The 11,353-nt window shown below is 48.0% G+C and overlaps 1 protein-coding gene across 1 annotated transcript in view; it reads right to left on the reverse strand.

The window, feature by feature from the left end:
* The window catches only part of LOC119173870 (uncharacterized), a 396,568-nt gene extending 389,832 nt beyond the window's left edge, over window positions 1–6,736 (reverse strand). Inside the window, exon 1 of the mRNA XM_075895412.1 lies at window positions 6,353–6,736. The gene's annotated coding sequence lies outside the window, so the exon portion shown is untranslated. The remainder of the gene's footprint in view (window positions 1–6,352) is intronic.
* Between the last annotated feature and the right edge of the window lie 4,617 nt (window positions 6,737–11,353).

Consider the following 11,353-nt stretch of genomic DNA (forward strand, 5'->3'; position numbering starts at 1 on the left):
AGGGCAACCCAGTCACATGTTACTCGAAATATTACTCAAGAGAGAGACAGTTACGGGGAGCACTTTCATCTTTTTTTCCTTATCAGAGTTATTGGGCAATGTTGTAGGCAATGTATTGCTATTCCTGTATGATGTATGCATTAGTTATTACCATGATCGTGACGCTTGCACGTCATGGTGTCATTACTCTTGTGTTCGTTTCTTATGTACTTTTCTTGTATTGCCACTGCATCGCCTTGCTTGTAAAAAGTTTGTATCTTTCCCACTCCTGTAATAACCCTCAAGGAGGGTTGACAGTATTTTGTAAATAAAAAAGTAAACAAAAATTACTCAATCCAGAGCCGCCTATATATCAGAGCACCAGTTTCAGGCGTTGCGGCCATACACGAAGTTTATTGGGCGCTAGGGTATACCCTAGCCGTTATGTGTATTCGGACAAGTGTTGATGTTATCTGTACGACTCCATTTGCGACAGTCGAAGCAAACGAGGTTTATTGCCGTCCAATCTCGAGACAACTAGGAAACTGTCGATACAAGCTCGATGAATGCAGTTGAGTTCGCGCCGCGCCAGCCGTTGGCCCGTTTTTCATTGTGGCCATGTCGGCCTGTAGCCGTTAAACCATCACCCTGCTATCGTTATGCGAAAACGTAAACGTAATATACGACCGAAACTACATCCGAGTTTTAGCGGACTGTCCGACGTTTCGTTCGCTGCCAAGTAGATCAAAGGCATGCATTATTTTCGGGACGGACTTCTCTAGATATTTATCGAATAGATCACCGATCTATTCGGTGCCGAGTGACTTATTGGGGGTTATTTTTCTTTTCTACTACGACTTAAAATGGACATTAAAGAGCCGGCCAAGGAAGATATTGCCTATGTGAAAGGGCCCATAAACTACTCCGAGTTCAGGTATGCGATGGTGGTTTCTTTCACGCCTTCGCAGGCTCTTCCTCGACACCTATTTCTTCACAGAGCACGGGGACAATGCGAGCAGTAAACGTTTAGCTTATTAAGACTGTTGGGTTCACTGTGTCATCTTCGCTTGCGCAGCCGAATACACACAAAACAAAGTCGGCTGATCACGCGCGACTTGTACGGCAAAACAGGGTAGGCCATTCGCAACTGATTTCCCTCGTGCGTGAACCGGTCCAGAACATTTCCTCCAAACGTCAAGTGAACAGACTGCTGGCGTCACGAATTGAGCCGAAAAAAAAAACAACTAGAAAAGCCAGGAGATAAATAGCGAACACATTCTTTGTATTCACCGATTAAAATAATAATTGTTGGGGATTAACGTCCCGAAACAGCGATATGATTACGAGAGACGCCGTATAGTGGAGGGCCCCGGAAATCTCGGCCGCCTGTGGTTCTTCAACGCGTGCCTAAATCTAAGCGCATCAAGAATTTCTGCCTCAATCGAAAATGTGACTCCTGCGGTCGGCATTCGATCCCGCGACCTGCGAGTTAGCAGTCGAGCACCATAAACACTAGGCAGGCCCGCAGATAAGATTTTTTTTCCGTTGTGGAAGGAGTGGGTGGGGAGCACTTGTTGCAGGGCTTAAAAAAAAAGCCCCCGTAGTTACACCATTAATTCTCGGTAAAACACCTCCTTCCCCCCACCCTCTGGCTAAGGGCCTGTCACTGGATTACCGTGGCGGGCTTTGTATTCACCGACAACCTAAACGTCTGCTAGGGTCGCCATAACGTCTTCCGAAACACGGCGCTACCCATCGAGACAACGCACTTGGGAGCGATAGAAAGTAGCCAAGGCCGTATGGCTTCCTACGGCCAGGCCAAAAAAGAAGCCACACTACAACGCCGCGAGGTGAGACCGCACCGACGGCCAAGACTGTCGGATGCGCAACTCGTCGAGAGTAACTTGTTTTTTATTTCTTTTTTTTTTTTTTTTGGGGGGGGGGGGGGTTGTCTCTTCGTTCATCGATGCGGCGCAGCCGCTCTCAACCTGTCCCGTCTTCTTCGTCCACGCGGGTCGACCTTGCAGGCGCAAAAACGTTCTTCTTCGTATCGGCTGCGGCGAGAAAGAAGTCGTCGCGGCACTTCTCGAGGAAGCCTTCCCCAACAGCCAAACACACACACACCTTTCTGTTCTTCCTCTTCTCGATTGCGCTGCGAACACACGGCGTGCAAGGCACCTGACGGGGATGCTTAATTGCTCGTACCCGCGAGCGAGAGAGAGAGAGGAAACGGCGGACGTTTAAAAATCCCCACTGAGTTTTTTTGTTCATCTCCTCTGTTAGTCCTGAACATTTATTTCTTTTTCCACTTCTTCCATACTTCCTCCTCCAAAGGCCACTCCCCGTCGCTATCTTCTACGTCTTAAAGAAAGAAGAAAATACGCAGGCGAGAAGGCGAGGAACGCGCTTCCAACGGTCGTCGTGCTTGTAGTAACAAAGATATGCCTTGAAGAAGGAAAAGAAAACAAAAAAGCGTTCTCTTCTTTCCCCTCTCTCCATCTTTCAGGACTTTTTTTTTTTTTCGTTGTTGCCAAACTTCAATGCAGGCGTTGGAGGCGGCGGGAGAGGCTTTCTTTCATGCAGTGGTCGTTTGCCCGCAGCCTCTCTCAGGAGGAGACCCTCCCGCCGCCAACGCACCGCACGACGTAGTGGTAGTACGTGCCATAATCGTTCGCATGGACCCCGCCGCTGCGCGTCCGGTCCGCAACACGATGCATATAAGGCGAGCGCTCAACGGCTCGGGGTATCTTTTTCGAAGGTATAGTGCTACTCATAGAATTTCTGTATTCAAAGAGCAGGATACGCCAGAAAGTCAGCGAACGCAAAGGATATGCGCTTTCCGACTCGTACCGTTCCGTTTTTTTTTTTGTTGTTGTTCGAAAGAACTGCAAAGAGAGAGAACATCAAAGATTGTGATCAAGGACCTCATGACGTCGCTGTATCTCGCAAATCAGAAAATAAAGAACACAAGCGCGCGCATAGGCATGCGTAGGTTTCACCCCGGTTGGTCGAGTACGAAAAAAAACTATGAAAAAAATTGGCCCCGTATCTGCATGTTACACTGCAAATGTAGTCGAAAGACAATAGTCTTGTGTCTAGAGAGAACGAAAAAAAACGTTTATTTGATGTTCTGCGCAAGAAAACCAGTGAATGGTATTCTGGAGGCGCTGCGTTAGAGTGCCACGAGCGTGAAGCGGAGACGAACGAGCGCATCAAGTCACGTCACACGTGAGCCATGAGCGCTATCTATATGTTATCTTGGAAAACGAAGCGCGCGGCGTGCGCGCCCGTCTCGGAGGTGATAAGGTGTAGAACACAAAGCGACGGGTAGGTGCCGCCACCATGTCGTCTTAGCAAAGCGTTGGAAACACTTTTAATCTTTCACTATGGCGGCCAGCCTCCTCGGGCTGAGTATACAATGAGTCTGAGCCCTTCGCAGTGTAGTCGCTTGGGCCCGGGCTAATGGTTCATCTGGAGGTGGATACAGCCTTCTTTGTTCTCGGTGCCGGCTGAGCCGGTCTCCGTAGCTGAGCGCGAGGTCATTCGGATTTGGTTACTGGGACCGCACCACTGCCCGGTTTATGTTCGCTACACAAGTGTGATAACTGTAGCCTAGCACAGATAGGACAAGACCACGTATTATGGGGTTGCCCCAACAACCCTACACCCGAGGAGTTCCTGCAGCCATCTCCCTCACCGGAAGCCCGGGAGAGGTCCTTAAGGAGCCCGAATTTGCATATACAGGCCAAGCTGGCGGACTGGTCCGCTAGTGTTGCGGCCCCTTGGGCCCCAACGTAGCCCCCGTCAAACTTGGTTCCCCTCATTTCCTATTCACTTTATGAATAATAAAGTTTATTCCTCCTCCTCCTGGAAACACTTGCCTTTTCGTACAAGCGTTGCATGGTCAGTGCAGCGTGATAAACGCTGCGGTCCTTAGAATTACTTATGTACGTCTTTTCTAGTAAAAAAACACAAATACAGATTATCAAAGTGTTGTTATGGTGCCTCAGATGTGCGCAATAACTGCTTTTCAATTGACAAGCGCACAAGTATGAACGCTGAATCTTGAGCAATATTGGTGGGCGCTGCGTTCGGGGTCGGCCGTTTGGGGTATCGTTGGGTGCCGTTTAGGGTACTTTAAGAGCGAACAAACAGAGAAATGTAAAGACAGACAGACAAAAATTGTTTGCGTCGAAGGTCCCCAAGAAAGACTATCGTCTTTAAAAGAAATGAACATGAATCGACGACATACTTCACCCAAAGGCCTGCGATTGGTAACCCGTGGCAAATAAATAGATCATAGAATGCAACGTATAGATAACTTGCACTGACGTCACCGAAACAGACACGTTAGAGCACGAACATGGCGGGACGCGAACTTTGCCACGTCACGTCACTGTTATCAGTAGATCGCTTGGTGGTTCCTCCAAATTACATGTACAGAGACCCAATAACACTTCGGCGACGTCGTTATCACCCTGTAGCAGGTGACCGCGTGACTACAACTGCCTTGCCGTTATCTAAGCCGCCATGTTAAGCGTCCAAGCCGTCATGCTCAAGCTATCAATACTTTCCATTTCTCGACGAACCCGCTTCCATTCGTGACCGCAATAATGCGCGGCTTCTCGCACGGTCTTATATAGCAGGCTCGGGACCAATATGATTCGGCGCACCTGCTACCGGATCGGCAGGTGTGCGGTGGGCAACCGGCAAGGAGTACAAAATCGTGACCCAGAGGTCTTTTACACGATACCGGCCTCAGTGAAGACTCTGCAAACAAAGTTTAGTTTGTGCGCTAGCGTAATTCGCATGCTTGTTTCTACGTTCTTCTGTTGCAGATCCCTTTTTTTTATCCAGCACGACAAACGGCGACACCATTTATACGTGAAGTAGAGTACAGTAGAAAGGGATCGGAAACGCAAACTTCTGGGGCTACGTAATGCAGATATTCTGCTTACAGCGAATTACATACGGATCAACATAATAATCTTCAGCAGCCATATTTGCAACGACACGACGCGGTTATCACAGGCAATTGCTCATAGCAGCCGTTATACTTGAAGAAATTAAAATCTCGCGTTTGAATCCGTCCACATGCCGAGACAGCTACTTTGCTGACCTCCCGTTATCTGTCAACTTTATCGCACCGACTTCTAAAAGCAGAAACTTATTTATAAACGTGCACACCTCCACAGATTCGGCAACCGACTTGCTTTGAATACAAACAATCATTTTCGACCTTCCACCGCTTTTTTTTTTCTTTTCTTATCCGTAACGATATATCGCTTGAGGTATCACGCCTGGAGAAGACTGCGTGTAAAAACGGTCGTTTAGTTGACCCCTCGCTATCTTTAAACCCTTATTACGCTTTCTCTACAAGGTAACATTTATTTACGAAAGCGCGCCAATTTTAACAGTTAAACTGCGACAATCTTCTACCTTCTACCTTGCATCTGATTTCCGCAAGAGTTGGCTAATGTTTATCAGACCCAATTTGGCACCAAGACTGTCAAATCCGGGGGAAGAGCTACAATATGTCGGCCGTTACCTAATAGCGTATGACGCTTGCCGTTCATTGCCTACCTTTTACAATATAGTTCAGAGCATCCAGCACCACGATGGATACAGCCAACAACGTACCATAATGGAGTTGGATTGATAAAATAAACCTTCAACAGCCTTAGGGTATAGAGATACTGCATGAAATAGCGCACGAGCTCTGTTGAATTTAGCATTTTATGTCATGGTCAATTCATCCAGCTTCAACATTAAACCTTCACCGTCCAAACGCTTGACGTTCCGAGTTCATGAATAAAGCTGGGAACACAGCACTTGTGATCACATGGAATATCTTGCTGACTTCGGGCCATCATTAAATCGCCATGCTTATCGCAAATAACGAGGGGATAATCACATCGTGTCGTAACGAATAAGTTCATTTCTGAACCTACGCGTGGCGCTCCGTAACCGATAACCAGATTGAGCAAACTCCACCTGTATTACTAACCACGCTCGAAAATGTAGGTTTCGAGTGCGATAGACACACTTCTTAAACTATGTTCCCTGATTTTCGCGCGAGCGGGTGTCACAGTTTCACATTCGATCACAACCTATCGCATCGATCAGAATCAGATCTTGCAACTGCGATGGGCTACCTTCTGCGTCTTGCGCAAATTAGTCAATCGCGATTAAGAAACTCGATCGCCACAAGACTCGATATCTATCCAAAACGCGCCGTGCGATACCCGTTTTGCGTGCGGATCACTGGCTTCGACCCTCGAACGGAGCCCGCCGGCACCGTCCCGCGAAAATCGTCCCGCGGCCGGGCAAGAAACTTCGGGTGAAGAAGTTTTACAACAGCGTGCAGACTCACCGCATATCTTGGTCATGTCAGTGGTGAAGTCGGGGAGCCGGGCTGCCGCGCACGGAACAAACCAACCTTGGCCCGGAGGCAAGGAAGTGGTGCGCGCACACCCCCCCTCCGCGGCGACGCGCAACACACAACACGCGAGCACGCCGCCGTGGCTCCACAAAAAACGAATTCGGCCGGTGCACAACACAAAAGTAAAGCTGCAGACGGGGACAGCAGGGCACCGAAGTAGCGACGCCCGAAGCGGTAATCCAGAGGCAAAGTGCGATGGTCGAAGCACCGAAGCACACGTTCAAAAAGACCACTGCCAGTGCGGGCACATGCACTGGCGCCCGACGCCGCAAGACGTATCCATTGGGAGCCTCAGCTGAGTCAGAACTTTGTGCGGCCCGCTTCTCTCTCGCCCCCACGACGCGAGGAAGGAGGAGGCAATAGAGGAGGTCGTCGAGTCACGTGAACGACTTCAAAAACCTGTCTAGCGCATGCGCTGCCATCTACCAAATGCTCGCTGAACCTCGAAGTGTTTCGGTTTCTTAGTTTTGTTATAGTTTTTAGTTTCGCTATGGTGCAGTGGAATGGGGCAGTGTGCCGTCTTCACAGCAAATCAAAGGAACAGTGGTGGTCGCTTTTGCAATGACGCCACCAGAAGGCGCTACTATCAAACAGTGTGTCTAGCGCGCGCATTTCAAGTTTACTTTGCCAACCTTTGTGCAGATTTTGAGTGAAATAGGCACATAACACAATTCGAACTGAAAGTATCTACAAGATTAAAACACATAAAACCCATGTGAATGCATTAATGAGACAAATAACGCTATTTCTGCGTAGTCGAGCTCGCACAACTCCTATCGCAGAACAGGGACCCAGATCGTCTGCTAGCTCACTGTTCTGTAGAAAGCACATCGCTATTGATTTGATCCATATGTACCCCTGCTTAGCTATTGCACTAACTTGAAATCATGCGACGAAACAAACGAGGATAACGAAGAATAACGAAGGTTAAATGAAGGATAACGTTATCAGCGGGCTAGTTCCACGACCACCACTTACCTGCATGAGCCAAGAGAGTAAGCAGTCGCGTTATTAAACAAATAATAATAAAAATAACACTCAAGAACATACTGCTTTATTTCTTTATACACTTTTATAATCATTTTATACAATTTATAACCAGCGCAGCAACTATAAGTAATAATCTCAGAGGCTTTGTATCTAAGCTGCTCATAAGTTACTTTAAAGTGACGACAGGTAGCGACACAGTAGTACGGTGTGCTCCGGCAGCGCTAATTGTCATGGCAAAAAGAGCCACATCTGGGACGCCAAACGGCATGCTGCCCCATTTTAATACACCTAAAGTATTTTTAGCTTTTCTTTTTAAATACTCATGACAACTATGACGTCACAAAAACATAAAAGCATTTTTTTAGGTTTATAATTTATACACTAAAACTAAACAAGATAGCAATATTTAAATAATTTTTGTAAAATTTAATTTAAGTGCAATGCTAATTTTTAAATAGGTTTTATTTTTAAGAATTAATAAAAAACTGACCAATTTAGTGATTTGAAATGCACTAAACCAAGTCAAGCCACAGCCAAATCCAGCCGTGTTCGAACGTTGATTTGTGTCGGCATTAGTAGCATTTCTTGTGCGCCCTTTTCTATCTGTTTCAGTGATTTTCCACCCGTGTGATCATGCTGAAGCGTGTGGCGACTGCTTTTCTGCACAAACGCTGCCTCTCCTTGATCCACAACGGCGGCACTCAACGACTCGGATTCTGCACTTACGGGCCCGACGGCCCCCAGCCCCTCGATGGCACGCAAGACGTGCCGGTCACATTCGACGAAGAGAACCTGAAGTTCATCGTGTGTCCCGTGACCAAAAAGCCTCTTCGTTACGTCAGTGAGAGAAACGTGCTTGTGTCCGACGAACTTGGCAAGGCTTTTCCCATACAAAACGGTATTCCGAACTTGCTTCCCGACAGTGCAAGACCACTCGACGAGGTGTGATCGACGGAAGCAGTCCCGTTACAGAATGTACGAACTTTGCGATATAAAGCAATGCAGCAAGTGTAGCGCGCTTATGCATATTTTGAATGAATGGTTACTTCGTGGTTATTTATCTTGGCTTTTGTTCATTTTGACGTGTCCCACAAATGTGGCAAAAGTTTGTTGGCTTTCGTGAGCGCGCTAAATAAGACTCGTATAACCAGCTACAAGTGTCATTACATACGTGTTGCTGACTGATAGGGCTTCGGATGGGTCACGCAGTAACTCCGTATGATTTGCGCAGGGGCGTAGGCAGAAGCTTTTAAGGGAGGGTGTGTGTGTGGGGGGGGGGGGGGGGCATCTTTTTGATCTGAAGTGAGGGCCGCGCAAAAAAAAATGTGGCCGAGTGTCATTTTGTGCTCGGTAGGCAATGACACAAAAAGGTTGGGTGAGAGAGGGGGGGAGGGCACGAGCTCGGTGGGCCGCCCCTGGCTACACCAATGGATTGACTCTACCTTGTATACATCACCTGCGGAATAGTCAGTCAGTAACGCACAGAAAAATGGTTGACACACGTAGCTGCAGCTCTGGGACTACCACGGGTTGCTATTACGGTAGGTGGAGGACCGTACAGACGAGTTAATTAAAATGGACAACGAAATCAAGCTCCTGTTTTACGCTCCGAAGAAAAAATGCGAGGCACCGTTTGTTCGTGGAGAATCGTGTACGCGTGCGCAATGTTGTCTTTCCTTATGGTTTCTTCACGATGACTTGCGTGCAACATATTTATACAGATATCGTAGACATTTCTTTGCCGACACGCAATTATAGCGTTCATTTGCAGTTGCGAGACGCCGGCACCTCCTTACGTCGCACAGAATCAAGCAACACTGGAAGCACCGAGAACATCAATGTAACACTCAGCAACTATCACCTACACGCGTCTACCATTCCACACTCATCCTCCGACGCGCAGGGTGCAACAGTAATACCTCGTCATACCTCAACAGTAAACTATCAACATTGTGAACTACCTCTCGCATCGCGCAGCATCTGGCAAGGCTATACGCTTACAAGGAGAGCTCGCTCTCTTCGTCATCTCCTGCTTCACTCCCCCAAACACGTTCGCCCCGCTGAACTAATTTGTCCGGCGTGCAATGCATTACTCGCAGTTCAAAGAGGGAGAAATAAAGGGACGACGAGAAAAGGAGATGCAAATACAGAGATAGAAATGGGGAAATAGATAGAAAGGAACACACAAAAATATATAAAAAACTAAAGATCAAGATGGAACGAGAAATGAAGAGATAAACGAATGGAAATAAAGAAATAGAGAAAGAAACGGAAGAAAGGTGGAGCGAAAAAAAGAGAAAGGAATAGATATAGACTGAGTAAGTGAGTGAGCATAACAACTTGATTTTGGTCCAGAATAGGTGCAAGCTAACTCGATGTCCCCTGGTTAGGCCCACTTGGGAACGGACCGCCCTCTCGTGGATCCTCTGGACGGCCAGCATCTGAGAGGTCTGGTCCTGGCCGACATGGCCCTTGGTGGAAAGGGGATGCTCGAAGTCAGCATAACCACCACAAAGGTTGCAATCCACTCCGCCATGGTGGTCTAATGGCTATGGTACTCGGCTGCTGACCCGTAGGTCACGGGATCGAATCCCGGCTGCGGCGGCTGCATTTCCGATGGGGGCGGAAATGTTGTAGGCTCGTATGCTCAGATTTGGGTGCACGTTAAAGAACCCCAGGTGGTAGAAATTTCCGGAGCCCTCCACTACGGCGTCTCTCATAATCATATGGTGGTTTTGGGACGTTAAACCCCACATACCTACCTACCACAGGGTGTAATCCCGGCTTGGGAACTGTTAGGGGTATAATGTATGCAGTGCTGCAGGGCTCGGGCATACATAGGCTCTTGTTTGTAGCAGACTGAGCGTGATAGCTTGGGCTATGCACAGCTTGGAGTGTGGCAAGGGCAGCACTTTTCTTGAGAGATAATGGCACTTGCATATCTCGCTGTTCCTGTAGAGAGGCTCGGACCACCCAGAAGATGGCGTGTTACCTGGCACATGGTCAGTCAAACCTCATACAGCCGAGTACACCTCCTCGTTCGGATCGGACAAGGTACCCTCAATGGTTCTAGGGTACGCAAAAAACCAGACAAATGAGTGATTTTTCGGGTCTTTGGCTTCTCTAATGATCTGTAGGAACTTGGGAGCCACCATATCTAAAATTCCTTAATAGATGCCTTAGTGTCAAATTGTGTCGTGTACACCGTCCGTCAATGCAAGACCAATAGCAACCTGCTGTACAACGCTGGAACTAGAAGTGCGGGTGATAGCGCAGCTGACTGCTTTGTAATTACAGTCGACGACCACTGAAGAGAAGGCTTCTTTTTGAGCGTACGAAGCGGCATCTACAAAGCAGGCTCGTTCATTGTCTAAGCGGACACTGGCGACCAGATCTGTACCCCTGGCTCGTCTTCGTACTTCGTGATAGGTTTAATGCGGCCTCTGATGTATGAAAATCTTGGACCTTATATCGTTGGGCAGCCTCACAGTATCAGGACCGACGAACACGGAGTTGCGTCCTAGCATGCAGAGTATCGCTCTGCCCACTAGTGCCGGACGGTTTGACAAACCGTGAAAACTCTTCGGCTTTGACACAAGTGTGTGTGTGTGTGTGTGTGTGTGTGTGTGTGTGTGTGTGTGTGTGTGTGTGTTGTTTTGTGGATTCCCATGTTGAGGAGGTCTTCCACGAGCGTTCGAACGGTAATGCCTTGAACCAGCTTGAAGACTGCTCTGATTGGGGCTTTGCGTTCTGACACGAGCCAATTGTGCATAGCCGCCGAATAAGCGAGGTGGCGTAGCACAAATGCGTGGATAATCCGGATCAGATTGTCATCTTTGATTCCTTAGCACCTCTTAGTGATTCTTCTAATCAACCCGAGAGCGTTTTTGGTCTTGGAAGAAATGCGTTTGATGGCGGGCCCTCTCCATTGGACTCGACGAA

The sequence above is a fragment of the Rhipicephalus microplus genome, chromosome 5 (genome assembly GCF_043290135.1).
Source record: "Rhipicephalus microplus isolate Deutch F79 chromosome 5, USDA_Rmic, whole genome shotgun sequence".
In the NCBI taxonomy this organism is placed as follows: Eukaryota; Metazoa; Arthropoda; class Arachnida; order Ixodida; family Ixodidae; genus Rhipicephalus; species Rhipicephalus microplus.